Below are 22,761 nucleotides of genomic sequence, written 5' to 3'. Positions count from 1 at the left end.
AAGTTGCACAGTGATTTGTATTTCATATTAAGCCTTAAATTCCCCTATAGCTAGATGGGTTAACTTGCTGTCAGTTTGTAGTAAGACAAAGGCATACTATCTACCAATAGATCATTCTTAATAATTAAGTAAGTGGTATTGAAAGCAGACTTCCTTGATGAATGTTTTACATTCTTATAAAGTTGATATGACATTCAATAATGATTTTCCTCAGTAAACAACTACTTCTCTGCCACATTTGCATAGATGGCTTAAGCTGGGTGAAGTGTCATGAGTTCATATTGTCTTTGTTCTAAGAGAGTGCTTCACACAGGATAAATGAGGCAAAGTTAATTCACTTATCTCCTTTCTTATTTTATTCAAGACTGTATTTGAAACAGAAGCAATTAAGTCATTTTGTATTGTGTTTGTCACACTTGTAAATGCAGAAGAATTTTCTAAATTATGTTTTACATTTTCATCTTATTTGCTGGGAAACTGTACAATACAAAGAAACTGCCTTTATTCAGAGACTCGTGTGGTTCATCACATCTTCTGAACACCATCTCCTGTGCTGGAAAGAAACAAGCTATGTCATTTTTTCATAAAAGATTGCTGTGTTATAAATTATCAGCCGTCTTATGATCATACAACATGCAGTCCTTTCTCATCTTTCTGAATTTCTTTTTGTTTATTGTGGGGAGCAAATGGTTCTAAGATTGGTTATGCTTTTTAATGGCTTTGTGAACACAAGCTGTGGCACAATAATCAATACTAATCCATATGGATTTATCATTAACAAACAAAAGACTTGACTGACAGTACAGCTTGTGTATATTAGGGCATTCTGTTAGCCACTCATTGATGCTGTAAAGTGTTTATTGAAACAGCATATGCAGACTTTCACCTTAGTCATGATACATAATTCAGGCATAGTTCTAATTTGTTGTACTACATTCCTCTTCTCTTTCAAACTGTGTGTGGCAAAGTTGTGAAGAAGAATCCCACAGCCTGCAGGTTCACACTGGCGCTGCCCTACTTGGGTTTCCATGCTTTCTTGACTCTACACTGTGAGCTCAGTTGCTGGCCTACTTATCAAATGGAACATGCCTATATGATGTTTATTTTGAGTGACATTCTGAAAGTAAGTTTCATCATTGTTTCTGAAAGAGAAGATGGTACACCATGTGACCTATGAATCCACACAAATTTCTGCTTCAGTGATTGAAGGGACATCATCGGAGGAGGGGTGATGGATGTGCAGAGCATCAAAGAAGAGTGCACATCACAATAGCAAACAGATGTGTACTGACTACGTGGTCACCAGGACTCTTGAGTGAAGGTATTGTGTTCGTATACGAGAACACAAAACCCCATACAGCAAAGCTCTCACAAGATCAGATTCGTCACTTCAGATTTGAATCACCCAGCCTACAGGCCTGATCTTCTTTCTTGGGACTTCCACATATTTCATGCATTGAAAGTCACACTCTTGAGATGACACTTCCAAACCAATGCTGAGTTGGAGCTGACTGTGTGACAATTCCTTGCATTGCAGAGCACTGAGTTTTTTTTTCAGAGTGATTTCTTCAAGCTGATTGCATGCTATGACAAATGTCTCAATATCATGGTGACTATGTTGAAAAATAGTGCAAGATATATTATTCATGATACCATGGTGTATTTATTTTTGGCAGTAAAGTTCTGTGTGAAAACCAGTGACGAAACACACTTTCAGAATGTCTCTCATACACACTGTTAAAATTGTTTATGGCATTGAGATAATGTAAAACTGTGTGCAGTATATGCGATTAGTCATTTTTCTTAATCACAGGTACATATTCTATAGCATCAGTAAAGAAAATACAACTTTTACTCCTTATAATCTCACACCAAGGCCTGCAATGATGTCGTTGTGGATCTGGTGGCTGGGAATATCAGGTAGCCATGCTTCCTGGAGCTCCAGCAGTCACTTGTACAAACCGCTCAGAAAACATCACTCCTCACTTGAATCACAACACATAATGAGTGGAAACTTACAAAGTTCTCTGAAAAGTTCTCTGAGAATCATGAGAAGTCAGCAGTGCTAACTCACAAAATTGTGTGAAATTTGACAACTCATATAAGGGAGGCTTGTAAACTTTAGTGTTTGCCTTAGTATCTCTGTTGTTTCTAGTTTATGCTGGTTAAGCAGAGCTTACCTTCGGTCCACTGAATACGCACCATTGCAGGACTTGGAATTATTTTTTTAACAGAATGGAAATGTGTACACATGAAATTCCAAATTATCCAGTTTAGTAATCTTGCGAATAAAACAGTACATACATATTTGATATTTACAAGACATCCAGTTATTTTGAATATCGTTAGGTAAAAAATAATACCTGTGAAAGGCATTAACACAAACATAAATATACCATAACAGAAAAGATACAATCTGTAGAATAATTCACTACAGATTGTGTATTGCTTACTCCTATTCAAAAGCTAAGGGTGTTCCATTACAACAGCAACTATTTTTTGATCAAAAGTTGAATCAAGACTGGTAAATTAAAATTTCCAAATATACTCTTAAATGTCCGCTGCTTGTGGTCTCACAGTAGCATTCTCACTTCCTGAACACGGGGTCTTTGGTTCGATTTCCGATGGGGTCAGGGATTTTCACCTGCCCGAAGATGACTGGGTGTTGTTGTGTTGTCTTCATCATCAGCATTCATCCCCATTATGGTTGGAGGAAGGCAACAGCAAAGCACCTCCATTAGGACCTTGCCTAGTACGGCGGTGTGGGTCTCCCGTATCGTTCCCCTATACTCTGTCAAGAAGCATGGGACTTCATTTCCATTTTCCATATTCTTAAATGAAATACCAGAGGTACTGAAGGTAGCTTTAATATGCCCCATATATAAAAAGAAATACAAATCAGTTTGTGACAACTATAGGGGCATAGCACTACTAAACATCTGTTATAAGATCTTCTCCAACTGCCTATTAGAACGAATAAAACCTCTAGCAGCAGTCATAATTGGAGGATACCGAGGAGGTTTTCAAGCAGGACGATCAATCACAGGCCAGATTTTTATCCTAAAACAGGTCTGTGAAAAAATGTACGAATACAGTTGAGAGCTACATCTCCTGTTTGTAGACTTCAAGAAGGCTTACAACAGTGTATATAGACCTAGCCTGATTAGAACTATGACAGAGTTTGGTACGCCAAAGAAATTGATCAAACTGGTTGAGGTATGCCTAAATGACACAAAACTTAAGGTTAAGGTAGGCAATAAAATGACAGAAAACTTCCAAGTTGTAACAGGGTTATGCCAGGGAGATGGGCTATCACCTATCCTCTTCAATCTGGCACTTGAGAAGGTAATGCAGGAGTTCAACAAAGAAAACTTTCAGGGCTTTCAAATTGGCAATGAACACATTACAAATCTGGCCTATGCAGACGGCATTGCACTATTAACATGCACGCAAGAAGGTCAGAAAAGAAGTATCCAGACCTTGGAGTTATTGGCGGCAAGGATTGGTCTACAAATTAGCTCTGAAAAGACTAAGTGTATGACCATAGGAAGAAAGATCCAAAACTCTCTCAAGATTTAATTGTGAACCACACCAGGTATAAACATGTGAAAGAGTTCAAATATCTTGGATCAATTTTTTCAGAAGTAACATCAACGGAAGCAGAGATAAAAGCATGGCTGCAGGTGGGAAACAGATGCTATCACCCTCTAGACACTATATTAAAATGTAGAAGAGTCTCTCAACAACTGAAGTTATTATTGTATAAGACATTAATAGTGTCAATAGTACTTTATGGTTCTCAAACCTGGAGCACTCGAAAACAACGACTGCTTACATTTGAAAGGAAGGTCGTCGGGAAAATATTTGGACCAGTCTGAGATCAGACTACTGGAGAATGGAGAAGATGCCATAACACAAAATTAGAAGAGCTTTACAAGGAGCCTAACATCTTGGGAGGGATGAGAAGCAAAAGACTGCAATGGGCTGGACATGTAGTTAGAATGGAGGCAACAAGGTGCCCCAAAACAGCAATGGACTGGATCCTGTCAGGCAGCAGACTAGTCAGAGGTCCTAGAAAGAGGTGGATCAATGGAGTGAGAGAAGACTTGTTGTGGCTGGGAGTCACAGAAAACTGGAGACAGATAGCAGAAGGCAGACACAGATGGAGAGCTCTAACCATGGTGGCGCACGGCCCACTGGGCCTGATTGTGTGAATGATGAATGATGATGATCCTTAAATGTCAGACCTTGCTTGATTACCGTATTTTGTACAAAAGTAATTTTGTTCCATGTAACAGACATTTCTTCTGGTGAACAGGACACTGATTCTGACACCTTAGATAGTGAGTATGACAGACCATATCTCAGACTTACAACAATATCTGACAATCTTCAGAACCAGTACAATCTACTTTTGTAGTTTCCATTCCGTTGCCAATAGTATGGGTCAGTTCTTTCACATGACAAAATGATTTAATACCTTTATTCAGCAACATTTCTTCCTGTAACATTAAAAATTGCTCTTATCCCGTTTCAATAGCTGAGGACTGTGACAACTGCTTTATGTGCCATTGCAGGCTGTTGTCTTACAGCTATGCCAAACAAGCACAGAAGGAAGTACTTAAGTTTGGCAATCAGTGTGGTGTGAAGCCACAGAAAGAGTGCAGAATGATTCTACTTCCATCAAAACACATTATGTGTAAAGACCACAAAGACAGGGTTCATATGAAAGCATATAGATAATCATTTTTGACTTGCCACATTTGGGAATGGAAAGGAAACAACTAACAGTGATACAGGTACCCCTCTGCCATAAATCTTATGAACCCCACATTTTTACAAAACTGGCAGGAGCAATTGCACCTCTAGGATAAGAAACAAGAGCTACAGCAGGAACAGGTGCAGGAAATGCTCAAATAGAGTGCAGAATTGCTCCGTATGCACACCGTCCAGGGATGTGCAAGAAAGCCTTTCCCATGACACTATTCACTGGCCATGACAAGTGTACTAGGTAGGTGGGAGAATCACCTGTACCAGTTCTAGCTGCAGTACTAGGTAATGCAGATAATTGATTCAGTCCATAAGGCTACCTTGTTAATGCCCAGTAGTGCAGGATTGCATGAAATCATGCCGAATTTGAAGCCCTGTACAAAGCCTGAGAAACTTAACTTTGAGAAACCATATAAGTTGCTCATGTGGTATTTTGATCATCAAATCCATGTGTCAGTGGCACAGTTAACCAATAACACAAGCGCCCAGGAGAGTCCTACATAGCGTGGATCGCTGACCTTCAAAGTCTCCTGTGCAAGTGTCATTTTGAGTGTCTCCAATGGGCTGACTACCTCATATGCACACTTGCTGATTAAGATTGTGATCATCTGGTTAACACTCAACCCTCAGGTCCAGACTTGAGCATTGGTTGTGTCTCACCCCTCTCTAGCCAAAGTTGCTAAGAATGCGGAATCACAACATGAAGGATGTAGTGTTCAACAACTGGCTGGTGGCAAAGTTACATGCACATGGCAAAAAGACTCCAGTGCCCTGCGGGTGAGCCAGGTGGCCTTGCCTTCTACTGAGCTTTTGTGTGCTGATACTGTTAATGATTTGAGTGTAGTAACATCACAGTGCTGCCCATCATCACTTGTGTTGGGCTCAGCAGGTAAGATTTAGCTAAATCATTGTAATCCCTGCTCATGAATATTTTATGAATTCTCAGTGTCACTTCCCTTCTATACAAGTTTCCACTCAGTGGGGAAGCCACTATTCATGCTTCAGTTGCCATTTGGTACGTATTTGACAGGATGCCCACATTCAAATGCCATGTGTGGGGTATGCCACACAGTAGGCCATTTGGCAATTGTTTGTGACAGTTAGTCATGGTCATTGGAGGCCCCAGTGCAGTCGCCGGACTTGGAGACAGTCTCTTGGAAAGGAACACCCTCCTCTAGCATTACTTTTCCTCAACAGAAGAAGTCGATACCAAAAATATTTTTGACTTTTTAAACAGGTTAATATTATCTCAGCTGTATTTCTAAAAGAATTTCATATTATTTTGTGCATGGTGTGGTATAATTGGGCTGAAATCAATAAAAAGAAATTCCTTTACTTCTGTCATTACAGTCGATATGTACTAGCTCTATATGTACAGTTGAAATTATTTTCTTTTAGAAACATTTAAAATTACAAAATATTTGGCACACTTAAACTTTCTGTTAATAATTGTACAATCTGACGCTAATTATTATGTTTACTTCTGATGATGATGTTTGGTTTGTGGGTTGCTCAACTGCGCAGTCATCAGTGCCCGTACAAAGACCCAATTTTCTCACAGTCCAATTGTTTTCACATTCCGATCTAGACACTGTCACAGATGATGAGGATGATGGTGAAATGATGAGGACAACACAAACACCCAGTCCCCGAGCAGAGAAAATCCCCAGCCTGCCTGGGAATCGAACCTAGGATCCCGTGATCCAGAGAGCAACGCTAGCCACTAGACCTTGAGCTCCAGACACGTTTACTTCTGGATTCATTTATAAAATAATGATATAAATTGGTGGAGATTCGTTTGTCAAGAGAATCTGTAAACCCTTTGCAATATTGTTTATTTATTTATTTATATCCCATAAATCCAATACTGCAAGACATTCGCATGGATGTAGGAAGTGTTGTTGCCACAGAGTGAAGCAGTAGTGGGCATGCCCTGATGAGATTGGAGAAGAACAATGTAATTTTCCTTCTTTCATTCTTCTTTCATGATTCTTGAACCAGGTGTATGAAAGAAGGTTGTATACATGGAAGAACCCTGGAGATACTAAAAGGAGACAGATAGATTATATAATGGTAAGACAGAGACTCAGGAACCAGGTTTTAAATTGTGTAACATTTCCAGGGGCAGATATGGACTCTGACCACAATCTATTGGTTATGAGCTGTAGATTAAAACTGAAGAAACTACAAAAAGGTGGGAATTTAAGGAGATGGGACCTGGATAAACTGAAAGAACCAGAGGTTGTACAGAGTTTCAGGGAGAGCATAAGGGAACAATTGACAGGAATGGGGGAAAGAAATACAGTAGAAGAAGAATGAGTAGCTTTGAGGGATGCAATAGTGAAGGCAGCAGAGGATCAAATAGGTAAAAAGATGAGGGCTAGTAGAAACCCGTGGGTAACAGAAGAAATATTGAATTTAATTGGTGAAAGGAGAAAATATAAAAATGCAGTAAATGAAGCAGGCAAAAAGGAATACAAACGTCTCAAAAATGAGATCGGCAGGAAGTGCAAAATGGGTAAGCAGGGATGACTAGAGGACAAATGTAAGGATGAAGAGGCTTATCTCACTAGGGGTAAGATAGATACTACCTACAGGAAAATTAAAGAGACCTTTGGAGAAAGGAGAACCACTTGCATGAATATCAAGAGCTTTGATGGAAACCCAGTTCTAAGCAAAGAAGGGAAAGCAGAAAGGTGGAAGGAGTATATAGAGGGTATATACAAGGGCGATGTAGTTGAGGACAATATTATGGAAATGGAAGAGGATGTAGATGAAGATGAAATGGGAGATATGATACTGTGTGAATAGTTTGACAAAGCACTGAAAGACCTGAGTTGAAACAAGGCCCCCAGAGTAGACAACATTGCATTAGAACTACTGACAGCCTTGGGAGAGCCAGTCCTGACAAAACTCTACCATCTGGTGAGCAAGATGTATGAGACTGGTGAAATACCCTCAGACTTCAAGAAGAATATAATAATTCCAATCCCAAAGAAAGCAGGTGTTGACAGATGTGAAAATTACCGAACTATCAGTTTAATAAGTCACAGCTGCAAAATACTAACGCGAATTTTTTACAGACGAATGGAAAAACTGGTAGAAGCCGACCTCGGGGAAGATAAGTTTGGATTCCGTAGAAATGTTGGAACACATGAGACAATACTGACCCTACAACTTACCTTAGAAGAAAGATTAAGGAAAGGCAAACCTATGTTTCTAGCATTTGTAGACTTAGAGAAAGCTTTTGACAGATTGGAATACTCTATTTTAAAAATCTGAAGGTGGCAGGGGTAAAGTACAGGCAGTGAAAGGCTATTTACAATTTGTACAGAAACCAGATGGCAGTTATAAGAGTCGAGGGGGCATGAAAGGGAAGCAGTGGTTGGGAAGGGAGTGAGACAGGGTTGTAGCCTCTCCCAGATGTTATTCAATCTGTATATTGAGCAAGCAATAAAGGACACAAAGGAAAAGTTCAGAGCAGGTATTAAAATCCTTGGAAAAGAAATAAAAACTTTGAGGTTCACCGATGACATTGTAATTCTGTCAGAGAAAGCAAAGGACTTGGAAGAGCAGTTGAACGGAATGAAGTGTCTTGAAAGGAGGGTATAAGATGAACATCAACAAAAGCAAAACGAGAATAATGGAATGTAGTCGAATTAAGTCGGGTGATGCAGAGGGAATTAGATTAGGAAATGAGACACTTAAAATAGTAAAGAAGTTTTGCTATTTGGGGAGGAAAATCACTGATGATGGTCGAAGTAGAGAAGATATAAAATGTAGACTGGCAGTGGCAAGAAAAGTGTTTCTGAAGAAGAGAAATTTGTTAACATCGAGTATAGATTTAAATGTCAGGAATTCGTTTCTGAAAGTATTTGTATGGAGTGTAGCCAAGTATGGAAGTGAAACATGGACAATAAATAGTTTGGACAAGAAGAGAATAGAAGCTTTTGAAATGTGGTGCTACAGAAGAATGCTGAAGATTAGGTGGGTAGATCACATAACTAATGAAGAGGTATTGAATAAAATTGAGGAGAGAGGAATTTGTGGCACAACTTGACTAGATGGAGGGATCGGTTAGTAGGACATGTTCTGAGGCATCAAGGGATCACCAATTTAGTATTGGAGGGCAGCGTGGAGGGTAAAAATTGTGGAGGGAGACCAAGAGATGAATACACTAAGCAGATTCAGAAGGCTGCAGTAGGTACTGGGAGATGAAGAAGCTTGCACAGGATAGAGTAGCATGGAGAGCTGCATCAAACCAGTCTCAGGACTGAAGACCACAACAACAACAATGTAATTTTCGGTTTTGGTGAAGTGTTAGAGAAATGTGAGAGAATAAAATTTTGAGTAAAACAGCGCAGGATTACTTTGAAGTTCTTATGTCAATTGCAACCATGAAAACCTATAATATCAAAAATTTCAGCTTCAAGAATCAGCCCCTAGATGTGAAGAACTGGTGCCAACTATGAGAAAAGAAGATAAGTAAAAATTTATTGTAAATCTTACTGCTCTCGAAGCTTATTAAAAGAGTTAACCATAAAGACAGAGACAATCAACAAATGATGTGAGGGAGGGGTAGATTACAAGTGTTGGTGTCGTCCGGGATCATTTGACTAATAACGAAGCTTTGTGTGCAGCAGAAGAAGGGAGACAGACTTGTGTCATTTGCAGTTTATGTATGAATGGGTTTCCGTGAAGAAAGAAGACCGAGGACTGCTCAACAAAGTCATATCAATAGTGATGTTGTACTACCAACAATGACGGACTGGATTGAATGAAAGAGGACTTTACAGCTACAACCAGGGACATCAAAAAGGAAAGATAAGTACAAACTATTTGTGAAATTAATTTGTTTGTGAACTTGTGTGCTTGTTAACAAAATGAATAGAGACGAGGGCAGATGTGATGTAGAAGTGAAAGCTGTGGTACACAGTCAGGACATTTTTGAGCTGAGTGAAATCATAGTCGTCAAAGAAATAGTAAAAACTGATATTTTGCAGTTAATTTGGGCAAAGATAGAGGAAATGAAGACAGATAACAATAGTAAATTCGATAGGATGCAAGACCAAATGGACCAACATAGTAATCAAGTTTCAGAGCTAAAAAGTGGGTTGTCAGTGCGGTTAAAAAGTGTGAATGAAAAAGTTAATGTCTTAGAAAATAAATTTACTGTTTTGGAAAATGAGTTGATAACTGAATCGGCAAGACAGGCGAAGAATGTTAATGATGTCAGAGTTGAACACAAGGCCGTAGCGGAAAAATGGAATAGAACATTGACAGTTTAAACCAAAAAAAATTAAATGTTGAAAACAATGTGCAAACTAATGTAACCATTTTAGGTCAAAAAATTTCAGCAGTTCAGGAAAACTGCATTCACAAAAATCTGTATTCAAACAATGGTATTGCATGTTTCAACACCCCAATCAAAAGTTTTCCATTAGACAGTTTACATCCAGTGGATTTTCTGCACCACTGTAGAGATAGTTTTGTGTCAGGCATGAGTGACAGTCAAAGAATTAAATTTTTTAAAAGGTGCCTTGAAGGTGAAGTCCTGTCATGAATAAATTTAAATTAAGTTAGTGGCAAACATATCAAAGTTCTGAAAAAGCTTTTTCAAATAAATTTTGGAAGTTGAACAGGGGAGAATTACAATTGAATTTTTGAATGGTCCTAATTGTAGGAACAGAGAAGGTACTCTGAAAGAGTTTTGCAAGAATCAACTTGAAAAATTAACACACCTTGACAAACCATTTTATGAAATGACATTGATTGCTGCACTTAAAAACAGATTACCAGAAAGGTTGCAGTGGGATTGATTACACAACCTGACGATTGTCTTGAACAATTTTTACGATATGTTGACAGGTTGGACAGGGCAGTCAAAAGTAGTATGCACTAGAACAATCAGAATTATAGAAATCATGATGGAAATAACTACAGAAACAGAGATGATAGTAACTTCTATCAGGATCAAAATGTTAATAGAGACAGAAATTTTGAACATCAGCAGGATAGGAATAATGGGGGTAACCATGGACAATTTAATAGGAGAAACATTCATGGAAGTAACTACTCAGGAAATGGCAGTGTGCTTTAATGAAGGTCCACAGTTCTGGGGTGATGAAACATAACAACAACTGAACCCCCAATTTACACTTGTAATTAAACAATAACGAATGTGTTAATGATATGGCACATATATCTGAAATTGAACAGAAGGCATATCAAATTTCTCATATATGTTTTTATCAAAAAGTTTTGGGATATTGTGTTTAATTGTAGTGATGTAGATGCTAATCACAAACCAGAGTGGGAGAGTAGTGAGAATTTTGACGTAGTTTGTACTAATGATTTCTTCTCTTGGTAACAGTGTTATTGATGTATGTAACTCAGATGATGACTGTATTGGATCTGAACTGGGTGATATTTTTGATATAGATGTGAAAGAGAGCTGTGAAATAACAGAGGTTGGTAAATCTGAGATTGGTAGCGTATTGCAAATGAATATAAGTGTTGATGTAGATGATACTTGTGTTGTTAATTATGATGTTGGTGAAGTAATTTTGAAGAATATGATGATCGTGATGTTGATGACATTGATGAATATCAGGTATTTGTGGAGTTTAAGAATAATGAAGTTTCAGAGTTATTTGTGAATGATGTAGAAAATGCAGATAAGGTAAGTGATTTATGTGTGAGAGTCACGGAATACCAGTCCAGGTAAAACAGTTTTTCATTAATGTCATGCTGAGTAATGATCCAAACACTAAAGGTGAGTTATTGTAAGCCAAGAGAATAACAGTGAAAACTTTTTGTAGTTTTTTTGGGACCAGATTGATGATGACATAGCTAAATCTGCATTTTGAAATAAGTTAGCTGTGGTTAGTCAAAATTTGTATCCAAATTGGTGGAATGAAGTGAAAGGAGATCTAAGCAGGAAGTGTAATTTTGACAGTAATATATTTGTGTTCTTTCTGTAATAAGTGATGGTAGTTGTGTCATGGAATCCATTGATTGTGTTTAATCTTTACCTGACAACAAGAGTAACCAAAGAAATGCTATGATACAAGTGAAGTTGATAAAACCCTCCTAGAAAGACAGTGTGGCTGTAGCATTTGATGAAACTGAATGTGATCTTTTGCATGAAGTGTCTAACAACAGAAAAGATATTTCAGATTTTGGATGTCCTTACTTTAAGATTAAGATTAATCAGTGGGAAGGGAACTGTTTGTTGATGCAGGAAGCCCAATTTGTGGTATATCTGAACAATTTAGAGACAAGATTAGGTATAGTAAGAATTTTGTGGAAATGTCCATTGCACATGTAAAGATAAGAGGAGCTACTGGTAAGCAAAGCAAGTTTGTAAAAAGTCAAGTACTGTTAACTTTTAGTGTAAAAGACAAGACCTATCAACATGGATGCATAATGATCCCTAGTCTGGAAGAAAATATACGCTATGTTTGCAGACTTATACAACTTATATAATTGTGTTTTGTTTATCAGGAATGTAGTATGTAAGATCATGTAATTTCTTAAGCCTTCTTAAGCCTTATCTATTGACTGAGTTTGGATCTACGCTATATTTACAGGTTCATACAACTATGTAAATATGCTTTTAATAGATTTGTGCTGTAGAATTTGATACATACATGCCATGATACTAAATGAGTAGATCCTTTTTACAATTTTGGAATGAGACAATGCCATTAAACACTGTAAAAATGAGGAATAATGTCTTAGTATATCTGTGTGTTTTACCTGATTAGTTAATTTTTCATTGCATTTAACTTTGTTTGTTAAAAGTTCATATGTGAACAATTCTTAATCCTATATGAAGTAAATCCTATATACTTGTTTTTGCAATGTAAATAGGGAGAGCATATGCCATGTGATGTGAGGAAGGTATTAAACAGCATATTTAGTACACAAAACAATTTTTAAGTATTTGATGTGCATGCTAGACAGGAAGTTACCTATCCGTTGGACCATGTGGTGAGAAATATATAGAAAGGAAACTGAAAGATGTGGGTGAATCCACTCCCACACTGCTGTATGGGTGTACCCTGCTGGACAGTTGACCTACAAGAGGTCATAGGTGCTGGGTAATGTACTCAAGCATCTGTCAATTACATCAGTGTTGTGACTGAGATTTATAAACTGTTAACCAAGAATTTATCCTATATGAAGAATTCAGGGAATCATTTACTTAGAAAAATCATCACTATTATGGACAGTGGTAATCCACATAAATGCATGATTTTTCAAGTAGGAGGATTAACTTCCCAATACACTGTGTAACTTGAAATCAGTATGTATTTTCTAATTTTTTTTATAAATTGTAAATGAATTTTCTAGGCTTCTATGTATGTAGGTTAATTTACGTACACAGTTAGCAAATAGCTTGGAAGACATTTACTAGTATAGACAATATAACAAGATATATACATGTCTCATTCCATACACTGATTGTGGTCCTCAAGTTACTCAATTATGTCATGATTCAAAACTATTTATGACTCTGATTACCTGTATTTATGCTGACTACTGCAATATTGTGGTGTGGTTGGATTCACGGGTCAGTCCCCATATCGTATGCTTAGGCCCTAATATTTTGTCATTGTTTTGTCCTTTCATGAGTCAACATATCCTTAAATACACTGGTTTATGTGGCTGATGGAATTTGTGATTGCTCATGATCATATATATTCTTCTGGTCTGTACGCATCATTGTAAGTTTTTCGAGCCAGCTCACTCATCGTACACTTAGGATCTGAATTTTTTCTCTCCTCTGTTGAAGGTTTTTAAGGTGTGATTTTATAGATGTAAACTTCCAATTTGTAATTCTAGTGGTTTACATTGTCACTGCACTTACTTCTATAATCTTGTGTTGTAATGTTGTACTTTTGACTTTGTATTATTTGACTTATGACAGAATGTTCCACAGATATGAAAATCTGAATGCCATGTCGTGATATATGTATAAACTATGACTTGTATAGTAGATATTTTTCTTATGTTTTCTGTAGTATGTTATGTACCAGATACTTCTATACATCTGCATTCCATCTTTTGACATTATTTTTTACACTGTTTGACAAACCTGATAGTAAGTCACAAAATATTTTAAACACATTGTTTCCAAATTTTGTGAGAGGGATATTGTAAAGGGACACCCTCTAGCACTACTTTTCCTCAATAGAAGTAGTCAATACCAAAAATATTTTCGACTTTTTAAACAGGTTAATATTATCTCAGCTGTTTTTCTAAAAGAATTTCATATGATTTTGTATGCAATGTGGTATAATTCAGACTAAAATCCTTAAAAATAAATTCCTTTATTTTCACTGTTACAATCAATATCTACCAGCTCTGCATGTATGGTTACCATCTGGAATATTGTTGTTACCACAAAGTGAAGGAGTAGTGAGCATGCCTCTGATGTGATCAGACATGTTTTAGTTTTTCAGAAGAACAATGTAATTTATGGCTTTGTTGAAGTGTAAATTGTAAAGACAGTGTGATACAGAAAAATGTCAGGGAATAAAATTTTGAGCAAAACAAAAAATACAGTGCAGGATTACTTTGAAATTATTACATCAATTGGATACATGAGAACCTATAATTCAAAAATTTCAGCTTCATGAATCAGCCCCTAGCCCCTAGATGGGAAGAACCAGAGCCAACTATGACAAAAGATGATAAGTAAAAAATTTATCGTAAATCTTACTCCTCCCGAAGCTTATTAAAAGAGTTAACCATAAAGATAGAGACAATCAACAAATAATGTGAGTGAGGGGTAGATTACACTCTGACATGCCACACGCATTGCCCCAACGTATTCAGCTAACACTGGTAGTGGACAGGAGACCAACTGTGTTTCACGTAGACACAGGAAAAATGGTCAGCCTCATTAACATAGACATGTTCAGGCTCATGGGCTGGACTACACTAGAGTGTCCACTACCACAAGCTGTGTCTTACAGTAAAGAGAGTAATCCTTTGAGGGGACAGTTCTCCATTTCCGCATGTTATAAGGAAGTGGAACAGCAACTTATTTTGTTAGCAGTTAATTTATCATTAGTGCAAAATATTTTTTGGTCAGACACCTTTTCTGTTTTTCCTGCCAGATAGTTGACAAAGTATGTTTAATGCCTTAATCACACCCCTTTCAAGATCTGGACTCTCCTGTATGGTCATACTGTTTGAGAATACATTGGCTTGGTAGAAAATTTCAAGGCACGCATCTCACTTAAGACATCAGCAATACCAAAACTTAGTCACCTCTGCACCATTCTCTTCACCATGTGTGACAAGGTCAAGGCTGAGTACAGCATTATCATTACACCATGGACTCATATCCAAAGGAATTTTTGGCAAAGTTGTCAGGGGCCAGTATTTTTCATGTACCATCTTTGGCAGTTCATACTGCAGTTGACTTTTTTAGAATTTTTTAATGCTCACCACCCTCTTTGGGCTTTGCTTGCCCTTTGGAATTGACTCTGCACTATCAATGATATTTGGAGCAGTTGATTCATGACATTTCCTGTTGCATCAACCATCTTGGTGAAATATGGGTCTCGGGCTCCAGACGAAAGTAGCATTTATGAGATCTGCATGTGCTTTTCCAATGCCTTTTGGAGAATGGGCTTCATTGCATCTTTTTCCTTGAATGTGCATTTTTTGTGACAATGCTTAGCAAAGATGGCTTTTGCCATATGGATGAGTAAATCAAAGCCATCATCAACCTGCTGGCAACCAAGAACTTGAAGAAGGTCTCATCCTTTATGGACAAAATTTGTTGTTATACTTATTTCATTCCCCAAGCTTCACACATCTACCATTGTCTTACCCAGCTTTGCCAAAATGGTATCAAATTCATTTTGTCTGTGGACTGTCTATGGACTTTTCAGTACCTCAAGAAGTGTCTGTGCTCCACTCCCTTTTGGTTTATTTTACAGTGGGTTAATCATTACCCCTGGCCAACAAAGTGTGTCAGTGTGGTGTTGGTGCAGTTGTGTCACATTGGAACCCAGGTGTCACTGAACAGCTCATTGCTTGCATGTTGAATACACTTTCTGTGGTGCAATGTAACTACTTGCTGTTGGAAAAGGAGGCACTGGTTATCATTTTTGGCATTAAATAGTTTCATGGTTTTCTATCTGGAGCAATGTTCCTACTAATCACTGAACACAAGTGTCTGGTTTCTTTATTTGGCCTTCACTCTAAGCACCTGAATGCAACTGCCCACTGTTGCAGAGGTGGGCCCTCTTCCTTAGTAATTATTACTATGACATGCTTGCTGGTATACTGTCCAGCATACTAAAGTGGATGCGCAATCACAGTTGCTGGCAGAAGCTGATTCAGACTTGTCAATAGCAGGCTCCCATTTTGGGACTGCACAGTACCGTGCAGCAGACACTGCTGGATTTTCCTTCAATTTCATAAGAAGTCACAGCTGCCATGGCCTCTGACCCACTTTTTTTGAAAATTGTTTTGGGGTGCAAATGGGATTGCTTGAGAGCACTCCTTCGGGAACAGATTTAATGTGGCATACGTTTTTTATGCTGCTGAATCAGCTCAATGTTGTCCAGTGGATCTTCGTACTTGCCACTTGGGAGCAAAGCTGATGATTAGTTGTCCCTCTGGCTCTGCATTCTAGCACACTTCAGTTGCGGCATATGTCACACTGGGGTACATGTCGTACAAAGGCTTTGGCCCAGCGTTACATCTAATGACTGGCAATAGAGTGCAATATTGAACACTGTGTGTGAGCTTATGTAGCCTGTGCTTCTGTGTAAGTTTTCCACTTGGCCAGTTCTGGAGAACCAGTAGAATAGGAAGAATGTCAACTTTGCAGGCTTCTTTTTGTGAAATGTGAGGTTGTAGCTGGTCAGTGCATTGTCAGACTTCCCTTATGTTACTGTACTGCCATCCATGATGTTGACAGTAGCTGTCCAAGTGCTGTCAGTCATTTTTGCTGTGAATCTATCTCCTCAACAGTCTGCAATTCATGTTAGGAGGGGGGGGGGGGGAGGAGAGTTTGCAGATTTATGCATTTGCAATGGTATGCAGCATCTGTCTACCATCACATTTCATCCAGCTTCTAACTCAGAAGTGGACTGCTTCATGCAAATGTTCAAAACTCAAATGAAGAAGTCAAAGACGATTTTGCACTGTCTGGTTTTCTTGCCACATAGAGGGTGGCACCAGTTAATGGCTGCAATGCAGTGGAATGCTTGCATGTGTGGCAGCCAGGGGTATTTTGGAGTTGTTGCACTTTGAGTCACATGCCCCAGACTGTCACAGCCCACCACGTTTTCCTCATAGGGCTGCTGTTTGGATCTAGTCTTTCAGCTGGCAGCAGGGGTGGCGGCTGGATGTAGCGGTGAGTCACAAACACTGGCACTTGTTTGTGGTGGATGTCGGTTGTGAGTAGTTGAGTTCTCATTCCAGTCAGTTCCATCTGTGACGTGTTTGACCCTGGACACCATTCTATTCAAGCCAGCTGGGCGACAGGGTCAGTCACAGTGTGGGACACTCCTAATAATGGGAGCATGCTCGTCCAGCTGCCACTGCCACCCCCACCATGCCTTCTATCAACCTAAGTAACCCAAGTACCTCTCATAAGATCTCCCAAAATCTTTATGTGCTACCTCACCAATATGATAGACGTGATAAGCAATCAGCTTACGAGAATCAAAACTCTCCAATCTGGCAACAAGAGGAGCACTACTGTCAGTTCTTACAATGGCCACAGAAAACCACATGTTACCATGACTGAAGGTATCATTATTAATAGTACTAAAATTAAAGTTATAGCCAACAAATACACAAGGTCCTTCAAGGATAGAGGTAGATGCAACCCCTTTCAGTTTATTTTTTGTGACACCCATACCAGTACCACTCTGTTTCTATGTTTACAAAGCTCATGAAAACAGTAGCAGAATGATGCACATATCAATGATGCTGGTAGCGTGGCATGTCTCAGTTGCTCCATTCTGTGCAGTTGCCTGTGCAACAACCAGGTCCAGACTGGCAGTGAGACCCGCCATCCCACTGCTTAGATAGCAATGTAATCTGAATCAATGATCTGCTTCTGTCATTTGCCAGTGGATGAATCCTGCCCCTGCTGTTGCTAGTGAACCGAACCACTGTCTCAGACTTCACAATCTTCCACCCTTCCGGCAGAGCCAGCTGTGCTAGCTTTGTCTACTTTGATGATCAATTGCTGCCAGGAAATCTCATGTCCTCTCCATTTTTGTGAAAGGGGTCACAGCAAAAGCTAGGCCATTTTTGGTCCTTTGTGGCCTTTCCAGTGAGTCAGGGGCTTAGTATCCCCACCAGCAGACATGAAGATAAATGTAGATGAGCTGGTGTGGACATTATAGCAGAATAATTCAGAAGGCTGTTATGGTATGTGCAGACCCAGGTGTTTCTACATCTGCATCTACATTTGTATTTTGCAAATGACCGTGTGGCGTACGGCAGAGGATACATCGCATTGTACCAGTTATTGTGGTTTCTTCCTGTTCCACCCATGTATGAAGCATGGGAAGCATGATTGTTTGAATGCATCTATGGATGCAGTAATTATTCTAGTCTTATCTTCACAATTCTTATGTGAGCAATACATGGAGTTCCAGTATATTCCTAGAGTAATTTATTTAAATGTGGTTCTTGAAACTTCGTTAATAAACTTGGTGACAGCAATAGGCTTGGTCCAGCAGTTCTTACATGGATGTTAACTACCTTGGAGCTGCCCTTCACCTCATTTCAATGCTTTGTTTTTTGTGTGCTTAGTTTTTGAGTCACTCTTGCTGGTCATGTTGTGTTTTTTCCATGTTCGTCTGCACATGGTATTCTGTCTCTTTGCTGCCCTGTAGATTTTGATTTGTATGTCGAGTTTTGTTTCCCTTTTCCAGGGTTCAGCTCCCCAGCTTTGTAGTTGAGCCAATTCAGCTAGTATAGTTACATTTGTGCTGACACTGATGATTGCGTGGCATTATTACATATGTATGGATACAAAAAGGAAAATAATTATATATAAAATTTAACATAAAAGAACTTGTTTTAAGACTGTGGGAGAGTGGTTACATAAGCAGACCCCCATTCTCAAAACATTCCTCCAAAAGCAATTACTTTTTACTGGTAATCTCATTGTGTTTAAATTCAATCCTGAATACCAATTACTCAGTGATAATACAGCTCAGGACCTTCAGTCCATTTCCCAAAATGTAAGCATTGTGAAATGCATGGCATTTTGCCACTGCTATAATCTTAGATGATGTGCAGTTGTACTGTATCTAAGTCTAGCAGCTCATGTTAACTTCTAAAGATAATGAGAATTAACTGGCAGGACTCTGTAATTTGCTACTACAAATCATTGAAATTATGCAACCACCATGTGGCAGCAGCTATGGCAAAAATTGTGCTATTTTTGTAAGAATAATTGAGCTTTATGGTGCCAAACTCTTTGTCATCCTTTTTCTTTCTTTCTTATTTATTTAAGGGCATGAAAGCAGAAATGTGTATTGTCTGGAGGAAATATACAGGAATATACAATTGAATGAAGTGGTGTATTCCTTCAAAAAATACTGCATGACTGTGGCATAGCACCATCGACAACTTTTCACAGCAATATTTTCTGGAGCTACACTGATGTCTTGTAGGAGGGTATCAGAAAGGTGGATACCAATCAGATGTCACTGTTGGCTAAAAAAAAAGAGATAAGTTATGTAAAACAGTGCAGAGTAATTTTATGACTAAAGCACTTTCATCCCTTTCCAGTCAACATCCAATTCTTCTGAATTTAATATGCTAAAAATAGCTGACTTGCAAGTCATTATACTGAGGAGTAGAGAGTTAGAAACTGCGGAAAAATGAGCATACAGAAAAACAAAGTGTAACCAGTGTGAGCAGCTGACAGACTAAGCACACAGAAAACAGAGCATGTCGTTTGGTGAAGGCCAGGTCCGAGGTAGTTGATGTTCATGTTAAAACTGTTGGGCCAAACGTATTGCCACCAACAAGTAAATATCTGGGTCAGTGGCTCTACCCATAAAATGCTTCGCACACACTCTCCATGACAGTGTTCAGCACTGTTCAATTGTGCTATGCACACCAGCCCACATGCATCCATTTTGATTTCAATTTGTTGCAGGTATATTAATATTTATATTTTGACTACTTCTACATCCTAGTGACATGCATGCACAAATATATCAGTAGAATGTATATGAAAATTGAAAAAAAAAATGGTAAGTGTGCCTCCTCTGAAGTACATATGATACTACAAAGATAGAAACTTCCTGGCAGATTAAAACTGTGTGCCAGACCAAGACTCGAACTTGGGACCTTTGCCTTTCGTGGGCAAGTGCTCTACCATCTGGGCTACCCAAGCATGACTCACGCCCTGTCGTCACAGCTTTACTTCTGCCAGTACCTCGTCTCCTACCTTCCAAACTTTACAGAAGCTCTTCTGCGAACCTTGCAGAACTAGCACTGCTGAAAGAAAGGATATTGCAGAGACATGGCTTAGCCACAGCCTGGGGGATGTTTCCAGAATGAGATTTTCACTCTGCAGCGGAGTGTGCGCTGATACGAAACTTCATGGCAGTTTAAATGGTAGAGCACTTGCCCGCAAAAGGCAAAGGTCCGGAGTTCGAGTCTTGGTCCGGCACACAGTTTTAACCTGCCAGGAAGTTTCATATCAGCGCACACTCTGCTGCAGAGTGAAAATCTCATTCTGCTACAAAGATTGTATTAAAATGACAGTTGAGTTGCAGCCCTGCTTTATTCTGTTTACAGAATAATGGCATTATTTAGAAAATTGATTATATTTATTCACCAAGGTTTTTGATTTGTTACCACCAGTTGTTTCAGATTGTTTCATTTGAAATCATTGCGCTCTTCCATTTGTCATTTAGGTTGTTATCAGTTGATTTGTAGGCATTATAATAATTACTGTTTTTATTTATAGTTGTAGTAATTACTTGTTCTAAATGATTAATGGAAAATCTCATATAAAGATGTGAAACAAATACTAACAAAGAGATATAGGGGCTGGCCATTACTTACCTCAGCTCCGTACAGCCGATAGATACACAAAAAACAACCGAAAATATACGTTCCTAGCTTTCGGAATAAATGTTCCTTCATCATGGAGGAGAGAGGGGAAAGAAAGGGAAGAAGGGAAAGTGGATTTAGTTACTCACAACCCAGGCTATGAAGCAACAGGGAAAGGAAAACATGGAGGGTAGCAAGGATGGAGAAAGTGTTGTCCCTTTTGTTAGCTATCACTTACATCTGACATCTAAACACTATCTCTTCTTCAGTGTTTTATATATACATAAATAAATATTTTCACCAACTGTGCTAGTTTCATTTTCCTCCTATTATCTTGTTCTGTTTATACTATATACCTCTTTACTTCTTTATGCATCCTCTTTGGTTTGAAGCTGGCACAGTATTTACAATAGAATATCTTTGGCTTCCCTCTGACAACCATAGCTCCATCCTTGCTACCCTCCCTGTTTTCCTTTCCCTGTTGCTTCATAACCTGGGTTGTGAGTTACTAAATCCACTTTCCCTTCTTCCCTTTCTTCCCCCTCTCTCCTCCCTGATGAAGGAACATTTATTCCGAAAGCTAGGAACGTATATTTTTGGTTGTTCTTTGTGTATCTATCGGCTGTACTGAGCTGAGGTAAGAACTGGCCAGCCCCTCTATCTCTTTGTTAGTAATTACTTGTTCTCTATATCACCTCTTATTTCCCCAATTCTGAATTTTCATTGTGAATTTAATGACATGTGTGATTGCATGAATCATTAATTTATTTGTTATCATAATTTGACAGAGGAAACAGCATTTGGAGGACAAAGAGGAACTGCAGACAAAACTAATGAAAGACAGTGAGATTCGCAAGAAGAAACTCCATAAGTGGGACGAAAAACGCAAACAGAAGCTCAAGCCAGAACTGGTAAGGAAGTTGAAATTGATCACTTCATATTAGTCTTTAAGAGATTCATTATAGGTGCACTAAACTTCTACTTTGATTGTTAGAGAAATGTTACATAGATTTACATTTTGTGTGTAATGGTTAAAAGTAATCACTTAGTCGTCATATTGCGCTATACTGCTTATAGTTTTCCTGTGGCTTGTTATATGTAAATTGTGGACTCAGTGTTTCTGAATTTGGCTCCCTTCTTTAAAGTAATAACTTTCTTCATACATTGTAAAGAAAGAAACAGAATAACTTAATTATTTTTTGGTGCTCTATTTGTCTCTTATGTTGTTATGGACTTGTCATAGCCTCTTTCATCAACAAACTATTTGTGGCAATGTAATCATTTTGTATTGCTTATAGATCCAGATGAATGGAGCAGAACTCATGGGCAATGTAATCATTTTGTATTGCCTATAGATCCAGATGAATGGAGCAGAACTCATTAGCACAATGTATTTTGTTATTTTATAGTGCTACTGTAGCTTGATGCATTAGTAGTGACCTAGTTAACCTACTTACACTTCAAAAGCCACTTCTAATCCTCAATATATTGCAACTCAATTTTGGAACACTGTTGACAATGTCTGATATCAGTAGTGCAGAATCAATAATAAAGAGTCATAATATTTAATTCGCCATTGATCATTTTATAATGAAATAGGCTTCATCATTATAGTAAAATACATGGTGTAGTATACATACTAGTACATAATTGTAAAATAAACTAATGTCAGTTAACTATTGTATACCTATTAAGCACAGGAATAATAAAATATACTACAGGAAAATTTTTAATTGCTAGTGTCAATAAGTTTATGGGATTCTGGATATGGATCATAATACACGTAACAAACAGTTCCCAAGTTTTCTATATACACATACATTTTACCATAAAGACTGATACACATGAACACTGCATGATGAACAAAGACAGACTGAATTAAACATGGTGGCTCATCAGAACAGTTAATATTCCAAATATTGT

General features: G+C 38.3%; 1 protein-coding gene across 1 annotated transcript in view; it reads left to right on the top strand.

The window, feature by feature from the left end:
- The window catches only part of LOC126354623 (cilia- and flagella-associated protein 45-like), a 168,917-nt gene that overhangs the window by 40,081 nt on the left and 106,075 nt on the right, over positions 1–22,761 (top strand). The window contains exon 3 of the mRNA XM_050004387.1: positions 21,627–21,749. The gene's annotated coding sequence lies outside the window, so the exon portion shown is untranslated. The remainder of the gene's footprint in view (positions 1–21,626; positions 21,750–22,761) is intronic.

Source organism: Schistocerca gregaria, chromosome 3 (assembly GCF_023897955.1).
Source record: "Schistocerca gregaria isolate iqSchGreg1 chromosome 3, iqSchGreg1.2, whole genome shotgun sequence".
In the NCBI taxonomy this organism is placed as follows: Eukaryota; Metazoa; Arthropoda; class Insecta; order Orthoptera; family Acrididae; genus Schistocerca; species Schistocerca gregaria.
This window is presented reverse-complemented; position numbering and strand designations above follow the sequence as displayed.